This window comes from Trachemys scripta, chromosome 3 (genome assembly GCF_013100865.1).
Source record: "Trachemys scripta elegans isolate TJP31775 chromosome 3, CAS_Tse_1.0, whole genome shotgun sequence".
NCBI lineage: Eukaryota > Metazoa > Chordata > Testudines > Emydidae > Trachemys > Trachemys scripta.
This window is the reverse complement of record NC_048300.1, coordinates 193,862,443-193,888,276: the sequence shown is the minus strand read 5'-3', so window position 1 is coordinate 193,888,276 and position 25,834 is coordinate 193,862,443. Positions and strand designations below refer to the sequence as shown.

The 25,834-nt window shown below is 47.5% G+C and overlaps 1 protein-coding gene across 1 annotated transcript in view; it reads left to right on the top strand.

The window, feature by feature from the left end:
* Nucleotides 1-9,915: 9,915 nt before the first annotated feature.
* The window catches only part of BLK (BLK proto-oncogene, Src family tyrosine kinase), a 71,961-nt gene continuing 56,042 nt past the window's right edge, over nucleotides 9,916-25,834 (top strand). Inside the window, exon 1 of the mRNA XM_034766710.1 lies at nucleotides 9,916-10,197. The gene's annotated coding sequence lies outside the window, so the exon portion shown is untranslated. The remainder of the gene's footprint in view (nucleotides 10,198-25,834) is intronic.

Here is a 25,834-nt window from a genome sequence, read left to right as displayed (position 1 = left end):
GACTAACAAATTTATTAGAGCATAAGCTTTCGTGGACTACAGCCCACTTATGCATCCGAAGAAGTGGGCTGTAGTCCACGAAAGCTTATGCTCTAATAAATTTGTTAGTCTCTAAGGTGTCACAAGTACTCCTGTTCTTTTTGCGGATACAGACTAACACGGCTTCTACTCTGAAACCTGGGTTAAGACTGAGGTTGATACTCAGAGCTGTTCACTTTTTTACAGGTATTATTTTAAACAAAACACAATTGTGTTTCTCTGCTGTACTCTGACCTATAATAGTCTATGATTTTAACTGGAAAGCTTTTTAATAGCATGAGCGTATTGTTAATTGTAAAACAGGCCACTAGATGGTGCAGTCACTGGTAAGGTTTGTAACTACTCCCCAGTTTAAAATTCAACTGATTGGCTTAGAAAAAAAGCCCAACCCAAAATCATTTTATTCCCTCCCCAATTTTCTTTGAGGCTTGTCTCTGCCGTTTCCTTTTATCTGCAAGAGAAGGGCCCCTTTCAGACAGCCCCTGAGGAATGCCTATTGTTTCTGTGGCATTAGCTGGCTGAGCCAGACACTGCCCATTCTGTTCAAAGGGGGATGGGGGCGGGGGTGGGGGAAGAAGGGCTCATTGATGTCACAACTTTCTCAGCCTCAGCTAGGGTGACCAGATGTCCCGATTTTATAAGGACAGTCCCGATTTTGGGGTCTTTTTCTTATATAGGCTCCATTTACCCCCCCACCCCTGCCCCGATTTTTCACATTTGCTGTCTGGTCACCCTAGCCTCAACATCCACAGTTACAGTCTCAGCTTTGGGGGGCAGCCCGGCTGCAATCCCATCCCCCTGATATTGTCTTAGAAGGTCTGTCAGATAACTCAGGGTTTAGTCCTGTACACCACTTCGTTTAGTCGAGTCACTGCTGAGTAGCGTCCCTCCCAAGGTATATACAACTTAGGGCTCCTTCCCTCCTAGGACTGTGGAACCAGACCAGGTCCCCTCTTTTAAACATTTCCTCTCCTGACTGTAGGTCATAGAGCAGGGGTGGCCAAACTGCAGCTCGTGAGCGGCAGGTAGCTCTTTTACAGAGAAAGTGCGGCTTGCAGAGCTCCCCCACCTTGACCACTTACCAGACTTGTGGGGGGAGCTCGGGGTTTCTGCCCTGCCGCAGGAGGGTGGGACTGGGGGTATCTGCCAGAAACAACTGGTGCCTGCTGAGAGTGTGGGGGGGGCACAATTTAAAGGTCCCTCCCCCCCAACAGCTTGAGTCCTGCCCCCTCAGGCACACCTCCTTTACCCTCAGCAGCCCCTTCCTGCAGCTCCCAGGTGTTAATGTAACACTGGCAGACAGTGGGTGGGATCGAACCTGGGACCTCTGGAGCTTAGTGCGTGAGCCGCTAGCTAAGGCTGTAGCAGACTCATTAATCTCTAAGTGGTCTCGGTGCCACTAGCTGGGACAGAACACCGCACCCAGGAGGTGTGTGGGTTACATTAGCGCTGCATAGAGATGCAGCTGCAAACAGCTGGGAGCTGCAGGGAGGGGCGGCTGCGTTAGCCCCTCGTGGAGAGGCAGCAGCAAAAGCAGTGGCTCTCCCCGCAGCTCCCCTCTCTCCACAGCCGCAGCTCCCAGCTTGCCGGCTTCAGCAGCTGCCATGCAGGGAGGGGGCCCTGCAGCACCATGTGACTAAGTGGGGCCAGCAAACCCTGGCAAAAATCGGGGTGGGGGTGGGGGTAGGGGTATATGACCCCATGTGCCCCCCCCCATGTTGCCTCCGGATTCTGCCCAGAAGGGAGGGGGGTCTCGGAGCTTCAGCCCCATGAGGGGGGCCTGCAGGGGCTTGGGGCTCCAACAGAAGCAGAGCTGAAGCCCCGGCAGGCACGCCCCAGCTCTCGAATGTCAGAAGATTGTCGTATGTAGCTTGGAGGGTCAGTACACTTGGCTACCCTTGAGTCCCTGCATGGTATTGGAGGCTATCCTCACATTTTCCCTAGCAAAACGCTGAACTTTTCCCACTTTTCATGGAAGGGTTTCTCCGTAGTCCAAGTCCCTCTTCAAGAACTCCGTACGAGAGGCTTGCTGGGGACCTTCGGTAGGGCCCGAACATGAGAAGTAGGGGGTATATTTTGTACTCGGATAGATACCTCTTTTTGGAACAACTCACAATTCTTTGGGTTCAGTTTCAAAATGGCCACCTTCAGTTTACCACTGACCATTTGTACATTTTTTTAGTTCCTGCTCAACTAGTTTAGCAAATGCAGCAGGATATCATCTAGGCGTAACAGCCAGGCTGAGAGGGGCACTGCATATCAGACCCTCTCCATTCGGCTCTCAAATGTGGCTGGTGCATTGCACAAGCCAGAAGACAGCTCTTAAACTGCCCCAAGCCCGGTCCTCTGTGAAAGCAGGTTTTTCACGTCCACTTGCCAATATCCACTTTTAAGATCCAGTGTGGAAAACCATATTAAACCTACTACAGCATCCAGGGTATCATCTATTCGTGGTAATGGACAATAATCATTGAGGTGCCTTCATTTAATGTTCTATAGTTCCCACAGAACCTGAAGCTGCCGTCCCTTCTCTTGGCCAGAGCTCTGCGTGAGAATCAAGGGCTGGTTGAAGGCTGAGTTACGCCTTCCTGATACATTTCCTCAATGGCCGATAGTGCCTCTTCCCTGTTTGCTACTGGCAATTGGTGAGGTGGCTGTTAAATGGGTTGGCTTGCCCCAGGATCAGCCGACAGCTGGACCAGTGCAGTACAGCCTACGACTGTTAGATCAGGAAAACAACCTCTGATTGCTAACCAGAAGTGTCTCAGGCTGGTCTGCTGTTCCCCATTTAAGAGTACAGCATTGCACCAGAAGACCAATAGAAACCTGGGAGCTCATCTTCCTCCCGCTCAATCTTTCCTCTTGTAGTTTTCTTCTAGACTGATATTTAACTGATCCGCTAATTCACATTTTGCAACAGCAGCCTTCCCCACACACACCCTGTTTTTTGTCAGAAAGGTTCTGCAAATGAACAGCGATCAGTTCTCCTTTCATATCCACAAGAGCACTAGCAACTAAGATTCCCCTGAGTGCCTGAGGCTCGGACTAGTTTCAACCACTCCCTAGCTGTCCCTTGCTGGAAAGCTACCACAGCATAATGGTTATAATGGTTTCTACCCGCAGGGGCAGGACAATTTCCTCACTGCAAACCAAGTGCCTACAAACCATTCATCTTGCTTGGGCCATGTCTTTAAAGGGAATTTCCACAGACTGATTTTGTCAGACATTTTTCCTGACATCGATTGCACAGTTATTGGCCCTCATGAAATCCAAGCCAATTATTAGTTCATCCACTGTTTCAGCCCCCCAGATGTCTTGCTCACATTTCAGAGGTGCAATCTTGAAACTCAGTTGTCCCAGTCTTTGGACAGACGCCCTTCCCCTAGTCACTATTTTCATTTGAGTCAACGAGGTGGCTCAGTTTTGGATTCACTATTCCTTAGCCTTTTTAGCATGTCTGGTCTAATAACTGTCACGTTTGAGCCCATGTCACACAACACAGATCCTGATACACACTCAATAGCCAGACTCCTAGTATGGTTGTGTAATCACCCAGATCTAAACAAAACTGTGGGACTGACACTTGTACATCCAATTTTTTTCCTGCTCATCTTGGGGTTTCCCCACCCCATTTTCTGAACTGGGACAGAAGCTTTCGCTAGGTGCTTGCAACAGTATCTCTTGGCCTGCCTTAAATTTATAACAATCATCCAATTTGTTCATAGTACCAGCAGAAAAGGAACTGGGGGTTCTAGTGGATCACTCATCAACAGTGTAACACTGTTGCAAAAAGACCCCAAACATCCTTTTAAGATGTATTAGTAGGAGTGTTGTAAGCAAAACACAAAACATAATTCTTCCACTCTACTCATCGCTGATAAGGCCTCAACTTGAGTATGGTGTCCAGTTTTGGGCACTACACTTCTGGAAAGATGTGGACAAATTGGAGACAATCCAGAGAAGAGCGACGGACATGATTAAAGATCTAGAAAACATGACCTATGAGGGAGGATTGAAAAAATTGGGTTTGTTTAGTGTGGAGAACAGAAGGCTGAGGGGTAACTTGACCACAGTCTTCAAGTATGTAAAAGGTTGTTATAAAAAGTAGGGTGATAAATTGTTCTCCTTATTCACTGAGAACATTACAAGAAGCAATGGGCTTAAATTGCAATAAGGGAGATTTAGATTAGACATTAAGAAAAACTTGCTAACTGTAAAGGCCGTTAAGCACTGGAACAAATTCCGTAGGGAGGTTGTGGAATTTCCATCACTGGAGGTTTTAGGAATAGGTTAGACAAACACCTGTCAGGGATGGTCTAGATAATACTTAGTCCTGCCTCAGTCCAGGGGACTGGACTAGATGAGCTATCGAGGTCCCTTCCAGTCCTATATCGCTATGATTTAATTGAACTTTTTCCTTTAATTTTTGCGTTATTGCCAATTTCCCTTTCTGTACAAACCACATTTATCACTGGTGCCAATCGTTCAGTACAGTGATGGACCAGATTAGAATCCATTCTTTCATCACACATATTGGACATGGAGCTGTACTTACAGGACTCGTAGTGATCAGCTTCCACCTTCCTCACTCGCAGCTGCTTCCTCTTCTGGTGCACTGCTGCAAGAAAGGATTCAAGTTCTACACCTACAGCAGTGGGAGGAGTTCTACTGTCAGTGTAGGTAACCTGCCCCGTTGCTGTTGGTTGTGTCTTCACTTAAGTGCTACAGCAGGGCAGCTGTGCCACTGTAGTGTTTTAAGTGTAGACATACCCTTAGCTGGTTATAATTTTGAACTGAGACAAAGGGAGTTTTTCTCTCAATGCTTTTATATTATTTGAGTTGGGACAGCCCGACCTCTTCCCTCTGGGCCCCTAGAAAACTGTTGTAAGTGTCCTGTCTTACCCAAGTATCAGAGGGGTAGCAGTGTTAGTCTGAATCTGTAAAAAGCAACAGAGGGTCCTGTGGCACCTTTGAGACTAACAGAAGTATTGGGAGCATAAGCTTTCGTGGGTAAGAACCTCATTTCTTCAGATGCAAGTCGTCTTACCCAAGTCCTCTGGCTCTCTCTCAATTCCTTATCCAGATGGCTGCTTTCCACCGTGGGCAGTGACCCTTTGATTTCCTTCTGTAGCTGAGGTTTTAGCTCAGGGGTTGGCAACCTTTCAGAAGTGGTGTGCCGAGTCTTCATTTATTCACTCTGATTTAAGGTTTCACGTGCCAGTAATACATTTTAACGTTTTTAGAAGGTCTCTTTCTATAGGTCTATAATATACACCTCTACCTCGATATAATGCTACCCGATGTAACACGAATTCAGATATAACGCGGTAAAGCAGTGCTCCGGGAGGGGGGGCTGCACACTCCGGTGGATCAAAGCAAGTTCGATATAACGCGGTTTCACCTATAACGCGGTAAGATTTTTTGGCTCCCGAGGACAGCGTTATATCGAGGTAGAGGTGTATAACTAAACTATTGTTGTATGCAAAGTAAATAAGGTTTTTAAAATGTTTAAGAAGTTTCATTTAAAATTAAATTAAAATGCAGAGCCCCCCAGACCAGTGGCCAGGACCCGGGCAGTGTGAGTGCCACTAAAAATCAGCACGCATGCCGAAGACATGCCATAGGTTGCCTACCCCTGTTTTAGCTTCATAAGTCCTTGCTGCATCTCGTTGCAGTTGGCAAGTTCCAGATTGGCTAAAATTCGTTTGATCTGCACTATTTGGTGGAAAAATCTCTGGTGTATGGCAGTCTGATTGCTGGTCACCTCATCAGTCCATTTTACCCTTCCAGTCTAGCTGTGCTGCAGTGGGGTTTCCCAGTCTTTCCAGGCACTTTGTAGTTGCTGCTCCAACAGGGATCACATCTCACCCTGGAAGTCCCTGAGGCCTTTCTGGGAAACCTCCAGCTCTTGTTCTAGGTTTGGCTTAAATCCTTTTGCAAAGTCGCCGGCTCCTGCTTTAAAGCCTGCTGGCTACTTTGGGTTTCTTTAGGCACCTCCACTGTTTGTTCCATCTTGGTCCACCAGGAATCCCCACTCACATGCCCTCTCCTCGGAAACTAAATCCCACGGCAAACACCAATGATACCCCTATTTGATCTAAGTGGCTAGTCAGCATTTGGGGCTGTGTGGGTGTAGAAATTGGTCGGAGCCAGGTATTTCTTTCATACAGTCTTGTTTCCTTTGCAAAGTCCCGTGTCTCTGAATGCAGAAGGAACCAAGAACAAAAAGGAGCAGCCACTCAAATCCTTTTAGCCAACAACAGATCTAAAAGCTCTCTAGGTTTTTCTTCCAGGGTCAGTCACACTGTGGTTACCGGCCCCTGCTTGGCTTTGCTTGCCTTTTGTCGGGCAGGTCTACACTTAAAACCAGGGGCGCCGGAACACTTTTTATAGTGGGGGAGCTACAGCCCCCCTTATTCCTGTCCGCTTCCCTGTTGTCCCCTAGAGCTGGGGCAGGAGCAGGGCCGTGGGTCCGTGGTGGGAGGGGATGTGGATAGGGGTAAGGAGGCTGAGGCTGGGGCCACAGCTGGGGCAGAGCCCCGGGTGCAAGGCCAGAAGTGGAGCCCTGGGCGTGGGGCAGGCAGCCAGGACCCCAGGTGCGGGGCCAGGAGCAGGGCCCCATGTAAAACCTGGGGGTGCTGCAGCCCCCCCCCCGCACCTCTGGCTCCCACGCCTATGCTTAAAACCCTGCACCGATGCAGCTGCGCTGCTGTAGCGCTCCAGTGAAGACGCTACTATGCCAGTGGGAGAGCGTCTCCCGTCGGTGTAGGTAATCCACCTCCACGAGAGGCAGTCGCTAAGTTGATGGGAGAAGCTGTCCCGTTGACCTAGCGCTGTCTACACTGGAGGTTAGATCGGTGTAACTGTGTGGCTCAGGAAGGAGGATTTTTCCCACCCCTGAATGACGTAGTTAGATCAATGTAAGTTTATAGTGTAGACCTGGCCTTCCTCTTTCTCTCTCTCTGTTCTTTCAATGACCTTGGTATCTGTGTGTTCTCTCACAGTCCCACCCAAAACAATACTCAGCTTGAACCCAAGCCATTACAGGTTTCATTCAGCTCATATCAATATTTAATAGCTTGTCTAGTTAATGACTCCAGCGAGGGGGCTTCCGTCAGATCCCTTGTGAAAATGAGATGAAAGCGGTATGGGAAAATAATTTCAGCCCATCTATGTTATAGGATAGAGAGGGATGGTGGGCGGGGCGAGATGCTGTGATTTAGGCTTTGGAAATTTAAAAAAGAAAGAGTGGCCAGTCTGATTCCAGACCAAGAAGGATCGTAAGGGCGGGAGCAGTTCAAAGGTTAGAACACAGAGCAGGGAGTTAGGAGTTCTGTGTCCCATGACTGCCACTGACTAGCTGTGTGGCCTTGGGCAAGTCACTTATCCCCTCCATGCCACAGTTTCCCCATTGACAGAGGGATAATAAATTATCATCACAATCCAAAATACAAGGTTGCCGAATGTTCCACGACTGTACTATGCAGGGTCATGTCCCTGGTATAACATCACTGAGCTCAATGGGGTTAGTTACCAGCTGGATTTCATCCATTTAGTTTAGGGCAGGACCATAGTGTCTCTTGCTGAGTTCTTTTATCTCAATCCTCTTCAGCTTCGGTCTGATACTTTATCAGTGGTGTGCGGGTTGCTGAACAGCCTCTCAGACTGGATTGCCTTGTGCTTAAATGTCAATATGCTCCTCCTCTCACAAACCACGTCTAACACAGCAATAAATCTGGGGAGCTGGGGGCCCTCCACCAGGAATGGCCCTAGTCCCCAAAGAGCAGGGAGACCTTCTTGCTTTTAAAGGAACAGATCAAAGAAAACAGAACATCTCCACCACATTTTCATGGCTGCATTCCCCACAATAGCCAGGTTTCAGGGCATATATGGCTTTCTGAATTAACACCAATCCTCTGAATTACAATCAGCAGAGCAGTCTGGAGCACAAGCGTAGCAGGTTCACTCAGGGCTGCCTTGTCCTGGGTGGGAGGGGTCTCCATGGGGAGCCCTAACTAGAGGACAATACAATGATCCAGCATTGAGGTGACCAAAGGAGAGTGTAGTAAGGAGGTCATGTGACACGCACAAGTGCTTCTAAGAGACTGACCTTGGTGTCCTGGCCCCAGTCTCCTGATATGGGTCAGGGTTGTGCCCTGGTGACCTGGTAGGTGTCAGCATTCCAGAGAGGCCACGTCTGTTAGTCTATAAGGTGCTACAGGACTCTGTCACTTCTCCCTTCTGTGTTTAGCCAGGAGAAGGTGTGTTCTTAGCCAGCGTTGCTACCTGGGTTTGCAGGGGCAGAAAGAGGCCCAAACCATGCTCCTAGACAGCAAACTCCTTTGACAAAAGGTTGGCACATGCTCCTCTGAAAGGAGCTGAAAGAATTCGTCATGGCCTCCACCGGCATCATCGCTGTCTCGGCTGATGACGCTCCAGCCAGCTTGCCTTCATCCACACCCCATTTAAAAGCCATTAAAGTCAGTGGAAAGATTCCCTGGGTTTTGCCTCATGCCCCGGGCGAGAGGGGGGAAAGGTACCGTCTAGATCCGATGAAAACTGGGGTCAGCTGTAGAGATGAGTGAAATTTTTCAACTGCAAATTTTTCCTGTTAGAAATTCAGATTTGGGACGATTGAACTGTTTCACAAATTCATGTCACTTCTGGCCAAGTGTTTAGGTCCGTAAAAACCAAAACCAAATTCAATGTTTGAAACGATTTCAATGTTTCGTTTTGACATTTTCTAAATAAAACATTTCAAGTTTTCCATTCAAAATGACTCTTGAGTTCGATACTGATTTTATTTAAAAAAATTTGGATAACTTAAGTGACTCAAAATCAGATGTTTCGTTTGACCAGAAATGAATCCCCCTTCCTCCTCCTGCCCCCCCGCCCCAATTTTTCAGCATTGCCAGTGAACTGAAAAAATCAATTCTTTGCCCAGCTCTTGTCAATTGAGGTGGGTTTCTGGGTTTGAAACCTCAATGAAGCTGGTTGGGTTGAAGTGTCCAGAAAAATACGGAACTACACAGCCCTAGATATACAATAGTCTCGGCATTCAGCCCCATTCATAGCAATAACACCCACAGAAGTACCACAAACGAAGGGCCCCAGTGCTGCTATGATCTCTGTGTGGACACACTCTTGTACCAGCACAACACTGTTGACTTCTATAGAGCTCCAGGAGGGGACACAGACTCTGCCCATACAAAGCTGATTGCAATATCAGGGCCTAATTGTACAATTAGGAAAGCTCACGTGACGAATGCAAATCCTCACATGCCCCATCGATAGGGAGAGACCGGGCAGCAGGAATTACCACCTTCTGCACCTTCCATTCCCAACTGCTTTCCTGTCTCTCAGTCTAATCCTTCCCTCATCTCTGATGTAGCCAGCTCTGGCATGGAACATAACTGTTATTTAAGCACGCACGTCAGCTGCACCACAGTCTCAAACAGAAAGTGAACTGGAAAACAGTGCAATAACCGAGATGAATACACAGGGGGAATTTTAGTTAGGCAGGATGTATAATCATTTGCACTGGAATCTGGCCAGAGGTAAATCCTCTCTCATGTTCAGTTTACCCAGTACATAGCTCATTCCCCCTCTGGCTGGCCAGAGGGCACTTCCTTGTGAGCCATTATGTAGAATCCTGAAGGCATCAAGCCAAAAAATTTCAAGGCTTGATTCTTCCCTCATTGATACACCTATCTGACACCCTTGAGCGGAGTTACATTTGAATTGCATCAGTGTGCATTAGAGGGGGAGCAGGCACTATCTGCACCCGGGCACTGCTTTTCATATAGCCTGGTGAGTCTTTGCACGAGGGGGGGTGGGGAAGAGCACTAATGAGCTGGTCACTGTTCTAACATTAGCTCGGGGCGTGCGGTGCAGTGGTGCTACCAGCCCCTGATTACTATAAGTGTAACAAACCAGCTAGATTTGTCATTCAGCTGCTCTCGGCAGGAAACCACTAACAGCAGTCAACTGACAGAGCCAAGAAGAATTGGGGTTTCTCTCGGTGTGTGTTTTAAGAATTAAACCTTCTCAAGACGGGCTTATGTTCCTCAACGCACACCCTGCAAAGGACTTTTTCACGCTGGAGGATGACTAGAAGTTAAAGAGCGATGCTGTAGTCCAGTCAAGAGACACACCAAGGTAAGTGCCTGCTTTTCCATTAACCCACTTTTCCATTAGTCCCACTCATTGAATGAGTGCTGTTTATCATGAGGATGATTCTTTCATTGGTTGCATAGTACCCCGACTACCTGCCTTATTGAAAAAATATTATATGGATTAAACAACCTCTTGAGACCTCTTCCAGCTCTACGTTTCTGTGATTCTGTGCTTTGGGGGGGGGGGTCAGATCCTCCACCTATGTAAACTGGCATATCTCCATTGACTTCAATGGAAGGATGCTAATTCACACCACTTGAGGATCTGGCCAGTTAATATTCATTGCTGAGGGGCCAGGTGGTTAAGGTATTTAGGTGCCTGAAGATGCAGATAGGCCACTAGTGACACTTTCCAAAGTGCCCAAGGGAGTTAGACACTGAACTCCCATTGATTTGAGCAAGGTTGCTCCTTAATTAATGTTGAGTTGGAAATTTGCTGGGTAGCTAACAGCAATCCGATTTATTTATTGTGGTACTATTGCAATTAACTGTCAAAACCCGCTCTGACAACTTCCTTCTTGGGCATTGGTCACCTTCTTTTTCTTGAAAGAATTACGTACATTGAAACATCAACGTACCATTAGTTGCTTCTCCAGGTGTTTTTTGTGAAAGCAGGGCCCAATCCTGAAGTCAATGGGAGTTGCAGAACCGGGTGCTTAATAGATAAATGATGCTTGTTGTATTGACCTCCTGTAGGGACTGTGTGTGGTTTAAACCAAAGCCTTAAACCTCCATCATGGCATGATGGGCAGAGAAGACACTGTAAGAAGAGGGCACCTTCCTCCGCTTTGCCCCACAGTGGGTTATGTGATTCAGTGACGTTTCTCTCCTCTTGGGAAATATTTTCCACTCTCTCTTTTTTTTTAATTTTCCACTTTTTTTCCCCCACTTTCTCTTTTTTTTTTTTATTTAAACCCTGACCTTTGTAGCTCGTTATTTAACCTGGGTAAGGCAAACAAAGGGTTCCATTTAATTGTGGATGGAGCTTCTGGGATGCTGGTGGTCTCAAACAGAGTGAGCTGGGGTGTAATGGCTTCACTCCCAGAAGACTTCATTACCCACACACCTGGAATCTTCTGGCTAAACCTCTCTAGCTTTCAGTTGTCTGTACCCCAAATCTTCAAATTCTCTAAAGAAGAGCTCTAACCTGCAGCCCCGTCACCTTACTGGTGTGTTTGATTTCAGTCGGTGTTCTGTGCATTGAGTGCATTGCGTGGTTGCAGTACTGAGCCCTTGTTTGTATCTCAACTATTCATGTCATGGGCGTTGGCCCAGATCCTCAAAGATATTGAGGTTCCTAACTCCCACTGAAATCAACATACCCCTGCCCAAAATACAGAGCAGCTCGGAGAGTTTGGCACCTCAATATCTTTGAGGAGCTGGCTGTGTGCCGTAACACTTACAAACAAAGGGCAAATTTTTCCTATCCAATCTGCACTGGGAGTCAGGACTCCTGGGTTCTTTTACATCCATCTCTGCCACTGACTCTCTGTGCCACCTTGAGCAAGCTGCTTAATCTCTGTGCCTCACCTGTGAAGTGGGACTGTTTATAGCTACCTCCCAGGGTTGCTGTGAGGGTTAATCAATTAAAAATCATAAAGAGCTTTGAGTTCTTCAGCTCAGAGATGCCGTATACGTGAAAAGTGTTACCCTTATCTGCATGGATTCCTAGCGCATACTCAACACTCATTGTGTGCACTGACCTCTCATAGCCACTGTGTACGTTGGACAGGAGTACATTGCAATAAATCAGCAAGAAAAATGGACAGTTGCACAGAAGTAAAGGCACCCTGGTTAATACTGGATCCACATTTGCAAATGCTGTGATACCAGCTGAAATAGTTGCGTCAGAGTATTAAATGACTTTAACAGAAGGTTTTGCAGGGCTGCAGACCCCAGCTGGAGGGTTTGTGATTGTAGCAATCACATATTTTTAGCAGGATCCTGATGTGATTATTTCATTGCCATGACACAGTTTTCAAAAGGGCTTGTCAATGGTGTCAGTTCTAGTTTTATTCTGCAAAAACAAGACTTTGCTGTGCATGGGTTAAGGAAGCTCAAAATCTGACCTCTGAATAGCCCCGAGACTCTAGGGGGCCAAAAAATCGAAAATATTTGGACCAAAAGTCTCAACTTGAGACATCCGTAGTCCTTTTATTTTTATTTGCAGCTCCCATTGTGTTCTGCTGGTGTCGGGGGCTGCTCGCCATCTCTGAAAATCAAGCCCACGATGTCGCCAACTGAGCACCCAAAATCACCGGCAGCTTTTTGAAAACTTGAGACATACTGTCCATTTCAGACAGGGATCTGGGCTCCCTTTTTTATTACCGTGGAGCTCTTCCTTCACCCATGAGGTTTTTTTTAAGTCCCCCACGGTGCCCACAAAAATCTTCCTGTTCGTAGGTCCACGGAATTCCTGGGTTTGTGTTTAATAAAGGCTAGTGTAAGAAAGGAGGTTGCCTCCCCCAGCCCGGTACCTCATGACGGCTTTTGAAAGGTGTAGAACTACTGTTAAAAATCACCCTGGAGTTAAAAGAAGCCCCGATAGTGTAGTGATGAGCAAAGTAGGAATGCATGGACCCTATACTGCTGCACCATTCTTTGCAACTTGTTTAACAAAACTTCCTCGTCTTTTTCTCGTTCCATTTCTCTCTCAAAATTAAAGGACGCTTCAGAAGAACACTTTCCCTTTCCTTTTTTACATCTCATGAGACAGAAGAAAGGCACATTTATTGCTCAAGGATCACTTAGGTCATGATCCTGCAGTTTACTCGGGAGTGAATCCTATTCCCCACTGACACCGATAAGGCTCCTGGCAGCTATCGGTGTCTACTTGCTGGTATAAATGTGCCAGATCTGGGTCCTAGAGCTAAATCCTGCTCCAGTTGATGTCAGTGTCTAAACTCCCATTCATTGACATCGGTGCTGGGTGATCAGCTCTTTACTGAATGCTCCTAGCATTTCTCGTCAATGTCTCAAATCTGTGTAGGAGCAGTAAAAATTAGAGCTAGTTAGAGTGAGATGAAATTAGCATCTAAAGCAGTGGTGGGCAACCTGCGGGCCACATGCAACCCTTCAGGGTAATGCGCTGGCGGGCCGCGAGACAGTTTGTTTGCACTGACTGTCCGCGGGCACAGCTGCCCGCAGCTCCCAGGCGCCAAGGTTCACCATTCCTGGCCAATGGAAGCTGTGGGAAGTGGCATGGGCCTCAGGTTGCCCACCACTAATCTAAAGAGATATATACGTAACTCCCGCTGCCCTTGACAAAAGATTACCATCTCTGATTATCATTATTAAGTGTGGTGGAGATAGCGACCATCCCTCGACGTGCAGCTCTGAGCCATGGATTAATGAATGTCCCTAAATAGGGTTTGATGGGATATTAGTGGGCCACACAATCATTATCTTTTTTTTAAATGAGCAGTAACATCTAACCCCCATAAACAGGAATACCCACCCAATCCTGTACATTTCATTCTCTGCACACAGAGGTGCTGTGCTGGAAACATAGCGCTCAACCTTCCAGCTGGCCCACTGCATTGAATGTAAGATGCAGGAGAGCTGACCAAAGAACACAAAGCAATGGTTTGGGAATGATTTCTGTGCCGACTGATGTGGGGGGAAAAGAACAGTGAATAATTGATTTGTCCAACATGACCACATCATCTATATGGCTGGTTGACGAATTAAAAGCTTTATTAATGAATAATGTATTTGCTAATTGATTAGGAAGGTTCATGGACTAATCTGTTCGTATCCTTCATCCCGCTGCACTATTCCAGTTAATAGTCTCTGCGGCTCTCCCACCATCGTGTTATTGCAGCTTTTTGAGCACATGGTTACTGGCCACTCAGCACACGAAAGGTAGCCCTGCAACTTGAGAAAATACCTCTCCGACTGTTGAGACCCAAACTGGGGTAATGGGCAAAATGAGGGACAACAAAATTGTTCTTGCAGGAAAGTTCAAATGCAGTGGGATTCCTTCCACCAGCGCATACAGCGCTCTCTCCAACAATGATTATGGGTGTCTGGTGCAAATAATTTTCAACACTAAAAGTAAGGGACACCTGATTTGTGTGGAAATTTGGAGGTAATCTTGGGAATGATATCCCTCAAAATGGGGTACTCAGAAGGGGGAATGCTTAAGAAATGGGCCATAGTAAAAGCTAGATGAGATGTATGGGAAAATCAAAGACATATGAGATATGTATGAATGGAAGGATTGAGAATAAAGCCATGCTAGATTAACAAAGAAACTCGAGTAAAAGATACATCTTGGTTTCTGTCTCGTCTCTTCTCTTTTTTCTATCATATATTTCACTCTCAGTGAATGAGAAGTATTGAAAGAGAAATGTCCGTCTTCAAATGGGACAACATAATGCAAATAAAACTCATTGGGAAATTGTTTTTTCTTGTGAACCATTTTGAAAAAAAACAACAACACTATTTTTGACAAATACTGTTTTCCATTTTTGAGGATATTTTTAGTTTACATTTTTTGGAGTTATCATTGAAAAATAATTTTAGTTTTTGGTAAACACTGAAAAAATAAATTTTTTTTTAAATTGAAAACCGGGGGAAAAAATCTGTGGAAATGGACATTTTTCACAAAAAGTTTACTTGTAAAAAAAAATTTTTTTATAGATTTTTTTTTTTTTAGTAGCTCTAAATAGTAGATGAGAACTGTACTAGCCAGAGTGTCTTGCATTTACACGATGGGTTTAAGTGAGGCAGAGCTAGAGGCTGGAAATTCTGGGCCTGATCTGAACTGTGCGTTACTCCAGTTTTATGCCCATGTAAATCCATTGATACTGCACCACTGAAGTTAATGGAAGGTTTAACATTGACCTCAAAGGGAGAAGGATCCAGACCTAAGAGATGTGTCCATGGTAAATAAGATAAATTTACACTACCATAAAACTGGAATAGCCCCGTGGTGAATCAGGCTTATAGTCTGCATTACTATGCTGTAAATAAGTGAATTTCTATAACACACAACCTTGGCCCTGGTCTCATCCCTTGTACACTCAGACTCCACACTGATTTCAGTAGGGTGTTGCTGGTGTCAAGATTGCAGGGTCTGCCCTTAATTTGGTTCAGTGTCTTTCATGTAAACGGGATCCTGACTAGAGAAATAATGAAATGACATGTAGATGAGGAATAATAGCAGAGGGAGAGAGAAACAAAGAGCTATGGGCAAGGGAGATACATATGTAGTGGGGAGGGACAGCTCAGTGGTTTGAGCATTGGCCTGTCAAACTCAGGCTTGTGAGATCAATTCTTGAGGGGGCCACTTAGGTGTCTGGGCAAAAATCAGTACTTGGTCCTGCTAGTGAAGGCAGGGGGCTGGATTCAGGGTCCCTTCCAGTTTTATGAGATATAGGTATATCTCCTTATATTTATTTTATGTTCAGGTGAGAATTAGAATGGTAGTGACTTGCGGGAGCAGACAGAGAAAAGCATTCCAAGGACCTTAGAAATTCCCTTACTCAGATCCTTCCAACTCACTGATCCTAGTTGGGAGGGAAATATTAATATAATCGAGACTGTGATATATTTCTTGACCCCATTAAAACCGTTCAGGAAGCAATTTATTTTTTGGAAGTGGGATCCGATTCCATTTAAATGATCATCTCTTGTGTGGGACTAACAGTGAAATGGAGACTTGAAGAGGAAAAACAAATTCTTGATTGGTCTTTTCATATGTGCATAATTGCCTGACTCAGTCAGCCCTGTCTCAGTTGCCTTTCCCTCAGGTATAGCAAAAATACTACCGCTGTAAGGCCACATCCTTGGCTGGCCTAAATCAGCATAGCTCCATTAACTTCAGTGGAACTGAGTTGATCTATACCAGCTCAGCATCTGGCCTCCTCTGTATTCACGCTTACCTTCAGCTGATGGGAACTACAGATGAGCCTAGCCCCAAACCCCGGAACTGAACACAACAAAACTTTGGGGAAGTTTGGATTCAGTTCTGAGTTTCACAAGTCAGGCTCTTCCCTAGATACAGCCCAGCATGACCTGATAAACTTGCATGGTCCTCCTAGAGCGGTGGGAGGGAAAACCGCAATGCTTATGAGGGAAAAATCATTAGTCAACTCCTCAGCTGGGTCTAAATGGCCCAGCTCACGTAAGGTGGCATCGTTTGGCTGATTACGCCAATTTACATCAGCTGAAAATCCAGCTGCAGTTTTTGTGCAGCCAGAAAAAAGGTGATTTGGGAGGTGGGGGTAAAAAGCCCCTCTCACGTCATTTTCACAGAAAAAGATGAAATGTCATCGTCTCTACAGAAAGCATCCCCTCTCCCCTCCCCCGCCCCGTATTTGAGCAAAATTTCCATATACGGTTTCCAAAATGCGCTATACCTCCCATATACCCAAAACTCCCTCCCAGTTCCCATTGGCCAGCCACTGTCCTCTCTTCAGTCAACCCCCTCCTCAGAGCTCCTTTCTTCTGCGACGTCCACGAGAAGTGAGTCGATAATAAGTCATCATCATAAGTCATTAAAAAAAATACTTTGCTGGGCCCTCTAGACGTGCGCCTGCCCGAACGGAACAACTCTGTAACCGTGTTTCTATAGACCTGCAGATGATGACGTGAAGAGGTGTATGGGTAAATAATGACGAGAACAGGACACTCAGTATTGCAATATGGCTAGTTTGGTAATCACAGAATCATAGAATGTCAGGGTTGGAAGGGACCTCAGGAGGTCATCTAGTCCAACCCCCTGCTCAAAGCAGGACCAATCCCCAATTAAAGCATCCCAGCCAGGGCTTTGTCAAGCCTGACCTTAAAAACCTCTAAGGAAGGAGATTCCACCACCTCCCTAGGTAACCCATTCCAGTGCTTCACCACCCTCCTAGTGAAATAGTTTTTCCTAATATCCAACCTAAACCTCCCCCGCTGCAACTTGAGACCATTACTCCTTGTTCTGTCATCTGCCACCACTGAGAACAGCCGAGCTCCATCCTCTTTGGAACCCCCTTTCAGGTAGTTGAAGGCTGCTATCAAAACCCCCCTCACTCTTCTCTTCTGCAGACTAAGTTGGCAAGCTGGGTCCATTCAAACAAAATGAGTTTTAGTACACTCAGTTAGACATGTAGGAACAAAGAACACTGGGCTAAGCCTCCAGAATGGAGGACAGTATCCTGGAAAGCGCTGACTGTGAAAAGGAGTTAGGGGTCATAGTCGGCAAACAGTTGAGCATGAGCTGTCAGTGCAATGCCGTGACAAAGAGGGATCCTGGGATGTATAAGCAGAGGAGTAGCGAGTAGAGCTGATTTTTTTGGTTTGCTGGCAATGCCAGGAAGAAAAAAAAAAATTGGTTTGGCACGACGTGAAACTGAAATTTTTCTGAATTTTCAGCACATCAGAAAAGTCAACAAACATTTCCTTTTGGATCAACAGAAACGTGGCAGCGCCTTGAAATGAAACGTTTCATTGAATTTCTGTGCAGCTTTTTTTAAAATAAAAGCAAAGGAAATGGCGGGCTAGATTCAAGCGCTGGAAGGGGAGGTGGTGCCATGGTTGTCCCCTTTTTCAGGCAAGGGCCCTGTGGTTAGGGCAGTCATCTGGTATGAACCCAGGGTTCCCTCTCGAGGGCTGTGGAGTGCCCTCACAACAGGCTATAGCTAAATTTGGCAGAATTCCATTTTTATTCTTTCCTAATTTCGATGGATGTTGATGTTTATTTTTAAGCATTTTTTCTGCTTTGATCTATTTAAATGTTCACAGTCGTAAGAAACTATGGAAGGTCAGACAATGGTGGGGTGTCAGACCATCATTATTCACCGATAACAGATACTGAGGTTCAAAAAGTTGCAGCTTTATAGCCATGAAAACACAAATTGTCAACATCAAACGTCAACATCTACAAAATCAACGTCCTTTGAGCGATTTCTAACAAAAGTCCTCAAGCAGCGTTTTCCTTATTTTGCCTATCTGCACATTTTGGTGATCGACTGGAAATACTTCTGCATCCGTTGGGGTGTGTGTGATGAGATCAACATTTACCGACATCGACTGATAAAAATCTCATCCTTCCAAGCCTCGCTATCGGGTATCGGGTGTGGGACTCTTTCAATTTCTCCTATTGACGCTGTTTCACTTTGTATAAAATACACGAATAGTCACCGGGCCAGAGATGTGAGAGTCCCAAGTCCATGCTCCAACGGTTATTTAATTATTTATGGGACCAGGTAACTAGGTGAAACTTAATGGCTTGTGATACGCAAGAGGTCACATTGGATGATCTAATTGGCTCTTCTGACCTTAAATTCTGCTCATCATCTTCCTACACCCCTACCCTCTCCCTCCACATTGCATGGAGTCTGCAGTTGAATTGTCGACCCATCACAGCAGGCCAGGAGGTTGCGACCTTTTCTTTCCAACACAGACTTCATTGTTATGATTCATGCCTGTGTCACTACCAAAGATGATTGCTATGTGCTCTGCTTTGGGCTACGTCCCTACATCCATTCGGAAGCTGAAGTTGGGGCGGAATGAGACAGCCTGCTTGTAAATGGGATCTCTTGCCATGAGCTGGGTGCTTCATGACTGTGCTGCCTGCCTGCAGGACTCGAGGTGGCATTTAAGGGATTGGTACCAAGTACCAATCCTTAAACCCCTAAATAACGTGGGCCATAACAAGAGAGACTGCCTCTCTCTTTTAGAGTTCTCCCCATACATGAGACCAGTGGAGGCACCCAAGCTGGAGTTCTCCTGGTTATAAGAGAGGGAGCTGCAGGTGGTCATTCTCTGTGAGGGCACTGGAACTCCCTCCTGCCTGTCCTGAAATAGCCTCAGTCTAGCTTGCTGGGTTTCTTGGGAGGAGGTGTTCCCTGAGGAGCAAGATTTATTATTATTAATATGACAGCAGCCCCAGAGGCCACAACCGAGATCAGGGCCCCATTATGCTCTGCCATGTATAGACATCAGAAGCGGCACTCCCTATTCTAAACAGACCAAGCGTGGGCGGCAAGACAGAGGCATTGAAACTATGTGACTTGTCCAAGATCACCCGGGGACAGTTAGGCAGAGGACCCAGCTCTTCTGACTCTGACATGAGTGGTCTTGCCACTAGACCATGCTGCATTCCTGCCTGCTGTTCTCTAGCACCCCATGTTCTCACAGCCTTCTAGCAGTGGGAGCGCTTAAAATATTTCTGCTCGCTTGAGAGGTTTTTGCCGCTTCCACTGGGCTTTCTCATTTTAAGTATAGAGAGCTTGTCTCAAAACGGAAGAAAGCTTTTGAGTGGACTCTTGACTCATTTCCCAGACCTACTGAGAGGACTTGGGTTGATACTAGACTATTTATACCTCTCATCTGTATCTAGTCACAGCGACTCCGTCCTACCTAAGCAGTGGAGAATAAGTTCTGAACAAGCAACTTCCCTTTTCATAGGAGTAGGAAGTGAAGCTGTGGTGAGAGCAAAGAACTCAGGTGCTTTCTCTGGCTGTGGAGGAGACCCCCCCACCCCGGGTGAATCTTGTCTGTGTTCAAGTGAGGCACCTTTTGTTGGTTTATCCTGAAACTGCATCCCCGGCTTCAGCTAAGTGGAACCGATAAAATGAAAGTTCAGGAGGGAGAAGTTCAGCAAATGCCTACCCGCAGGGCTTCCTCATTTAGCTGTTTCCTGGGCATGCAAACATAATGGTGTAAATGTTTAACCGTGAGGGTAATTAACCACTGGGACAATTTACCAAGGGTCGTGGTGGCAGGGCTGGCTCTAGCATTTTTGCCGCCCCAAGCAGCAAAGCAACAACAACAAAAAAAAGCCGCGATTGCCGGCAGCTCTACCGCCGCTTCATTCTACGGCGGCATTTCGGCGACAGGTCCTTCCCTCCGAGAGGGAGTCACGGCCCTGCCGTCAAATTGCCGCCAAACGGCCGGACGTGCCGCCCCTCTCTTCATTGGCTGCCCCAGGCACTTGCTTGCTATGCTGGTGCCTGGAGCCGGCCCTGCGTGGTGGTCTCCTCTGTTGGAATCCTGTGGCCTGTGCTATACAGGAGGTCAGACTAGATTACTACAATGGTCCCTTCTGGCCGTGGGATCTATGACACACAGGGCTTGAGACTGCAAGTGGCTTTGCTTAGGGAGACCCGCCCTACGCTGGGGTCAATGAGGCCCCACGCAGCCCCCAGGCATCTGCCCACACGTGGTCAGTTGCAGAAACAGGGCCATACCTTCCCTGAGTGTTAGTAAAAGTAGCACATGTGTGGGGGCATTAGCCCACCTAAGCCCCATCCTGCAACTGCATCCGGAGAGCAGACCTTTGTGCCCATGCAGAGCCACATTGACTTCAGCAGGTTTCCCCACAGGAAGGGGTCCACCCACGCAGGGCTCGTTGCAGAATCAGTGCCTCAGTGACTTGCATAGATTGAATCTTCATGAAGGGCCTGATGAAAACTGACACCTCCTTCCTTTTATACTGTCTCATAATCCCGGGACCAGGGTCGCTCAGTTAAAAGGAAACAGTTCTTTATGCAGCCTATAGGCCAAGCCCCAGCAGGTTTTATTGAATAATCCTCACAGCTACCTCTTCCAGAGTGCTTTTCATCAGTGCACCTCAAAGTGGTAAATTTCATTGTCAAATTTTAAGGGTAAACCAAGGCACAGAGAGGGGAAAATGACTTAGCCGAGATCACCCAGCTGGCCAATGGCAGAGCCAGGAATAGAACAGAAGTCTTTATGAGCACCACCACTGCGTGTTATCCCCTAGGATATACTGCCTCCCTGAATACTGTAGCTGAATTAATGTATGGCCAATTAGAGCTGGTTGACATTTTTGGAACCAATTTTCATTGAAAATGGCCTTGTGGCAGGGCTGGGGTATAAATCCCTTAGATGCCCTGGTAGCTTCTCTCCGGCTTCCCGGTAGAACGGCCAAGTGCAGGGGCCCAGACACTCAGCAAAGGGCTCAGCTGCAGGCTATAAGGATGGCAGGCTCAGAGGAATTACCTGAGTTGAGTGGAGCCAGCTGTGCTGGGGGCTGGAAGAAGATATAAATCCAGGCTCACTGGGGCAGAAAGGCGAGCTTGGGGGAAGACAGAGGGACTGCAGCTCTGTCTCTACCGGCTGCAGAAAGCCTCAGGGGCCGGTAGACCCAGAGAAGGGTCAGAGTGGGGATTGGTGTTGTGTGAATCGGGACTCTGTATTAAGCACTGTAAATAAAAAGACACTGGTGAATCACCTGAAGGAGAGGCTGGGACCCTTTCTTTGACCAGCCCGTGCACAGGGACGAGAGGGCAGTGACCTGTGCAGACCCTGCGACAGGCCTTTTTATTAAAAAGTGAGAATTATTGCAAAACAATGGGGTAAAAATCTGTCTGGGGATTGGTCCTGCTTTGAGCAGGGGGTTGGACTAGATGACTTCCTGAGGTCCCTTCCAACCCTGATATTTTATGATCTAATTTTTTGTTCCCCAAATGGTTTGTTTTTCAACTTTTTTCTATGGAAAGTTTTGACGAAAAATATTAGCCCGTTTATTTTACTTCCAAATATATTTTCATTGAGTTGTTTGTGGGTTTTCATGTAATGGAAACGCAGTCACTCAACTCTCCATGACAAAGAGGAAGAGTATCTAAAATAGTTATGGTAAGTGTCTGATGCACTAAAAAAAGGTGCAACAACCAATCTGAAGTCTCCGTTGACTTCACTGAATCTTTGAGCTTAGTAAGGCCTTCAAGGGTTGGATCAATGGGTGGAGCAGCAGGAAGGGAGGCAGGGTTGTCTGCTCTGCAAATCCACCCTCCATGGCTGCCCTCGGGGGACAAGGTGGGAGGATAGAGGTCGGAGCACAGCAGTCTTTAACCCCCATCGATTCACCCCTTCCCCCAACCTGCAAAAATCCCTCTGCACCAAGCCCGGCCACTAGGGCTTGGTGCATGATTTTGCCAAGGTCTTTAATCCCTGGATAACTGGGCACTTGGTTTTTATTAACCCAGCAGACAGCAAAATCTGAGAAGGGGCAACAGTTTGCGAAGCTGCCTCTCAAACCCTCTTCTCTCCCCTCCTGCTGGATGTACACAGAAGAGGGGGCTGCAGGAAGGGCGTTCTTGGCATTCACGTCCTTCCCCAAGTTTGAGATAACTCAGGCCTTCAGGGCAGGCGTCAGGCCCAGCTATTTGATTTGTCTGAGGGAAGATGGAGAATATATAGCACCTGTCAGGGAATGGTGGCTGGGTGGGTCTGGTTGTGTTGTCAGAGTCGCTGTTTGGGACTGACGCTGTTGCACAGGATTTGTCAACGCGCTTAGGGCCCAGGATGGGGGATTTCTGCTCACACGACAGGACCAGAAACTTCACTGATGTAAACTGGTGTAGCTCCATGGATGGTGATTTACGCTAGCTGAGAGTCTGGCCCCAAGTGGCCTGGCAGGACATGGCTCTTTGCCAGCTTTGAACTTCTAGGTTCCTTCAAGCCAGTCCTTTTATTGCCACTCTGGGGAGGTGGCGAACGGCGTCTGCAGTCCCTTGTCTCCTTATGCCCGGTAGGCACTTTCCACTCCTAAAGAGAACTCCTCCTTGGGACTGGGGAGGTGGGTGTCACACACTCTGGGGTAAATTGTGGCTGTCCCCTGAGTGGACGTGCCAGGGTGGACGGGTACTCTTCCCCATCCCAACACCGCCGTAAAAGAGGCAGCCAGAGACTCACTGCACCCCTGAGCCAGCCGCTACACCTGGGAGTCATCCTCGTCCAAAAGGGGTGTGGCCAGACAATAGGGGGCGTGGCCAAGGCACGTGACCACATAGCCCACCTGCTGGCTTGCAAAGACAGGCATGGACAAGAGCACACACTGTTGATTACCTTAAGCAATGCAAATACTGCCCCCTGGGGCATTCTGCTTGTATCTCCCTCTTTGCTGGGGCACTTCACCCCCCCCCACCACCTCCCAGCCGCGTAGAGCAGGGCAAAGGCGCAATCTAGCCCTTTGTTTGGAACGCACAGAGTAAATTCCCAGTACAGAATGAATTGATGATGTTAATTAGTAATAAATAGATGATAAAAAATAAACCCTACATCCCTGGAGGCACAATCTAGAGTAAATAACGCTCCAAGGACCAGCTGAGCGTGCCTGTGAAAAGCCTTTTACTGCTCAGCAAAGCAGCTGGCAGGATTCAGCCGGTTGCCGTTCTCGGTGAAATCCGCATTTTTTTCTGCAGACAGGGATTTTGATCAGCAAACCACCATGCCGACATCATATGGAGATTTTCTACTTCTGGAGAGAGAGAGAGTTTATTTTTTCCCTCCCTTCTCATAAAACTTTTGTATCTGCTCAGACTGGAGCCCTTAACCCCGCCCCCCCAAACACCATGCGGTCTATCATCCCAGCTGGCTTCCTGCTAGAAGGCACCATCTTTTGGAATAGGCTTGAATGAACCAGTGAATCTGTTTTTTTCCGGCTGGATTCACCTGCTGGAGCAAGAAAGCTGGAAGACTCTGAGAGACAGGTGATTCCGAACCAGCCGTTGTTTGGATGGAAGTAACGAGCCGGCCTGATGTGATTCGAGAGATCCCAAATTAACCCATATCATAGTTACTCCATTCATGCACTTGGAGCACAGGTTAAGGTGGCTTTGAAGCATTATTTTTCTCCCTGGGTTATGGATCCATGCAGGAGCCTGTCCAGCCCCACGTGTAAATCAGAGAAGCCTCTGGGCTGCTCTGTCTGACCCACTGCTTCTAGCCCTAGTGTGGTACATTCAGCCACACCTCTGATCTGCCCCCGAGTTGGGAACAAGGGGACCATAGAGCTCTCCTTATGCCAGCTCTACCCTCTGCTCAGTAGGGATTCTCGGGGGGGGGTCAGTTCTACCCTCTGGGGGTATATCTACAGAGTCAAGCCAAAGGTCCCCCCATTCAATGGCTCACTGGGCTGACGCAGTTAAGGCACATCAGTTTTATACGGTGCACAAGGGAGCAATGGTGCACAACGGTGCACAAGGGAGTGATGTGGTCAGCATCACGTCTGCCCGTCCTTGACTGCCTGAACCCAGTACCCATTCTGCAGCTGGGGGAACCAGAGCCAGCCTTTCAGTGTGAGATCGTGCCAGACTCAAACCCACGCCCTTTAGGATTGTGATCAAGCACCTCAACGACTCAGCCACCAAGAGGCAGTATAGCTACACTGTAATGTAAACCCAGGTGTGGGAGACCTGGGCTTGTGGACTCGGTGTTTCCAAGCCTACACACTGCACTGCAAAGCTGGGTTTACAACTGCTGGTTCTGCATCTCACAGCCGTGCTAGCGCGTCTGTACCGCACCACACAGACCTTCTGACTCAGGTCTGCAGTTCGACCTGCAGGATCCACACTGCAAAATGACAGGGCTTGGATCAGAGTCACAGCAGGAGTCAGGGTCTGACCCACCCACCTCACCGTCAGAGGATCCGGATCCTCATAGACTCATAGACTTTAAGGTCAGAAGGGACCATTATGATCATCTAGTCTGACCTCCCGCATGATGCAGGCCACAAAGCCGTCCCAACCCTTTTCCTAGACTCTGCTGTTGAAGTCCCCAAATCCTGTGGTTTAGAGACTTCAAGTAGCAGAGAATCCTCCTGCTAGTGACCCCCGCCCCATGCTGCGGAGGAAGGCGAAAAATCTCCAGGGCCTCTGCCAACCTACCCTGGAGGAAAATTCCTTCCCGACCCCAAATATGGCGATCAGTAGAACCCCGAGCATGTAGGCAAGAGTCTCCAGCCTGACCCTCATTGGCCATTGATACTATTGACCAGCGATGGCACGCTGTTTATTTGACTAAAATCACGTTATCCCATTAAACCATTCCCTCCATAAACTTCTCTAGCTTAATCTTAAAGCCAGACAGGTCCTTCGCCCCCACCGTTTCCCGCGGAAGGCTGTTCCAATATTTCATCCCTCTGACGGTCAGAAACCTTCGTCTAATTTCAAGCCTAAACTTCCCCACGGCCAGTTTATATCCATTTGTTCTCGTGTCCACATTAGTACTGAGCTGAAATAATTCCTCTCCCTCCCTGGTATTTATTCCTCTGATATATTTAAAGAGAGCAATCATATCCCCCCTCAGCCTTCGTTTGGTTAGACTAAACAACCCGAGCTCCTCGAGTCTCCTTTCATATGACAGGTTTTCCATTCCTCGGATCATCCTAGTGGCCCTTCTCTGTACCCGTTCCAGTTCCTGAGAGCTCGCTGACCCGCGTCAGACTGATTTGTGTGTGGATGAAAAGGGGGCTTGGGCCCAAAGCCGAGTCAGAGCCCGGGCTTAATATGAAATGTAGCCACACACTTTACGAGCCCTTGCACTGCCAGAATGACATAAAGGGGCCTACATGAAACTGCAAATCAGGCCCAATATCTTTGTGTGGCAAAGGGGAGACTGGCTAAGATCAGAGCATCGCTAATAGGATAAGGGCCAGTTCCCAAGCTGGCTAACATGTATACTCGCATCTGCAGCACATGCTAACTGGGGCCCCACCCTGCTCCTTTGCAAAGGACCAAGCAGTCCTGCTTGTAGGAGGCAGGTGTCTGCTCTGGGCTATCCTGCACCAGCAGGACAGCGCCGCTCCATTTGCCCCACACCCAGACTGGCTCCTACCAGTCGGGGCAGCGATTGGCTTGAGGAGCCGCCATTAACGGTGA